Source organism: Chrysochloris asiatica, unplaced genomic scaffold (assembly GCF_000296735.1).
Source record: "Chrysochloris asiatica unplaced genomic scaffold, ChrAsi1.0 scaffold00235, whole genome shotgun sequence".
Taxonomy (NCBI): domain Eukaryota; kingdom Metazoa; phylum Chordata; class Mammalia; order Afrosoricida; family Chrysochloridae; genus Chrysochloris; species Chrysochloris asiatica.
The window spans coordinates 3,405,080-3,407,879 of record NW_006408753.1 but is presented as its reverse complement, the minus strand read 5'-3'; the positions used below and the strand labels follow the sequence as shown (position 1 = coordinate 3,407,879).

The 2,800-nt window shown below is 36.4% G+C and overlaps 1 protein-coding gene and 1 pseudogene across 2 annotated transcripts in view; one reads left to right on the top strand and one right to left on the bottom strand.

The window, feature by feature from the left end:
• MDGA2 (MAM domain containing glycosylphosphatidylinositol anchor 2) overlaps positions 1-2,800 on the bottom strand; it is a 1,390,890-nt gene that overhangs the window by 682,960 nt on the left and 705,130 nt on the right. The gene's annotated exons all lie outside the window — the stretch shown is intronic.
• Positions 586-1,525, top strand: LOC102829279 (annotated as a pseudogene).

Genomic DNA, 2,800 nt, shown 5'->3' with positions numbered 1-2,800 from the left:
TCCTTGTCTTTTTCTCCTAAAGGCAATTTTCAATTTTCTTGAAACTTCTTCATAATTCCAATGATTGTCCTGAGTCCTTGGAGAAAATCTATCAAGATAACCCTTTTGAATTTCCTAAAACAGCACCATAATCTCCAGAATTAACCTCTGCCTTTACTTTAACCAGCCCAGCAGATACCCTGGTGTGGAGCATTTTGAACTGCAAGGTCTGCAGTTCAGAATTATCAGTTCCTCCTCAGAAACCCTATACAGGGTCACTACCACTGTACAGCAATTAACAACAACAAGTATATTCCCTCAGAAGCTACTGCTTAGAATGGACCTTGCTATCTGGATCAATTGCTAAATCCAAGCCTCCTCCTACTTAAGTTATGATTCATTCCATCAAATCTTTGCTACCTTCAGTTTTATTTAAACAACTGCTGAAATAGATAGGTCCTTTAATTGGTCTTAAAATTTTTGAAGCTAAGATGATAAAGTTATCTTATCATCTTAGCTTCAAAACCTTGCTGAGGACAGGGGTGTAGCCTGGGTGAGGAGACAAACAGCAGCTCTCCATCACAGGATGACTACTGGAAGGATAACATGGAGTCCAGCAAAAGGGTGACTCTCAAGAATGCTCTGAGAGATGCCTTGGTGATGGCACAGATCCTGAAGGATATGGGAATTACAAGTATGAACCAAGGGTTATGAATCAGATGTTGTCATTTGCTTTCCATTGTTGTTGTTGTTAAGTGCCATCGAGTCGGTTCCGACCCATAGCGACCCTGTACAGGGTTTCCGAGGGTGTAAATCTTTACGGGAGTAGAAAGCCTCATCTTTCTCCCGCGGAGCGGCTGGTAGTTTCGAACAGCTGACCTTAAGGTTTGCAGCCCAATTCATAACCACTACGCTACCAGAGCTCACTATAATTCTGGATGATGCAAAAATTTATTCAAGTCATGCTAAAAAACCTAATGTTGATGCAGATGATGTGAGACTGGCAATCCAGTGTCGTGCTGACACATCTTTTACATCACCTCATCCAGGAGATTTTTTTTTTACTGGATATGGCATGGCAGAAAAATCAAACTCCTTTACCACTAATTAAGCCATATGCAGGTCCTAGACTGCCATCTGACAGATACTGCTCAACAGCTCCAAAATATAGGCTGAGTCCTTGGTTAAAAATGGACCTAACCAAGGAAGGCTAGTTCCATGATTAAGTGTTGGTGCTATTAGTAGCAGACCTACCACTCCTACTATGACAGCCCCACAAACTGTATCTGTCCCAAATAAAGTTGCAACTCCAGTGTCAGTGACAAACCAAAGATTAGACTTAAGGTGCAGATTCCACCTTCTCTCTTCACACCCATCAAACCAGTTCCTGCAACAACTGCAGTTTCAAAATGTTCTGATTAATCCTTCAATGATTGGGCCCCAAAATATTCTTATTACTAACAACATGGTTTCTTCACAGAACACAACCAATGAATCTAACCCATTGAAGAGAAAACACGAAGATGATGATAATGATATTTTGTAAGGAATATAGTCTTGTCTAAACTATAAATAAGTTCATTTGAGCCCAGTATACTGAAATAGAACAGTCTAAATCTTTTCAACTTTTACCTTAAAAAATTAAATGTAGCTCAAGTATTTTTCACTTTCACTAAAAATTTAGATGTCTTTATAGTAAGTAGAAATGTTTTTACATTAGGTTGTAAGTATAAAATGTTAAGTTACTTCTTTAAGAGTTTTATTAATATTGAGTCCTATGGCAATTCGATTTTTGGAAGTAATTTTCTGCCAGGTATCACTGACAACAACACTGAAATTTTAGTTTCTAGTCTGGTCAATGACTAGGTCTTTGATAACTAATTTCAAATCTATATTTAGATACTGTCTTTAAAGGTAAATAATTACATTTATTGTCGTTAACTTCTCTGATCAAATTTCTCAATTTAGGAAACATTTTTTGGGGAGAAGATAAATTTAGTGATCCTAAATTCATTTTGAATGTATTTAAATTATTTTTGGTTTTCTGTAACTTACCAACTCTGCAATTCCTTTTTGTAGATTGTATTCATTTTCTATACCTCTCTTCTTACCTCCCCCCCTCCACTTAAGTTTCTCCCCATTCCTTATTAAAAGGCCAGAACTAGAATTTAAAGACTGTCATTACTCATAGTTCATTTTCACTTAAAACAAAAACAAACTTTCTGAGGTCAAGATGCACACTTAAAATTTGAAATTCCAAACCATGTGAGATCCAATTTGAGGATCACTCATAATAATGATGTCCTCTGTTCTGGACATCAGTTTCTTCATTCACCTAGGTTAATGATCTTCCTCTTTTCTCATCTTCAAGTTCCTTCAGAACTTCATTAAAATAGTTGTTCCTCCTGACAACTGTTGTTTTATGTGAGGCAGTATAAAAGATGTCCACTTCAGTTTTGTTAAAAATTGGATATTAGTTGTGACCTCAAAATTGTTTTTTTCATGGCAGTAAACATATTCTTTGTCTGAAAGCATTCTAATAGAGCCTAAAATAAGTATATTATGTATTTCTCTACAGTCATCCGCTAATCACATAGACATGTTACACATGCTTTGTTAGGAATAAACTCATGTATGTATGAACCCTAATACTTTTTTAGTACCTTCATATGTGGGACAGGACCTGCCTGCATTATTTCAAACTAGGGGTAACACAAGAGGTATATCTTGGTGGAAATTTGTATATAGAATTCAGACAAGATACTATGCATCATTTGTTGTTATTGTTAGGTGTCATTTAGTCAGTACTGACTCATAGTGA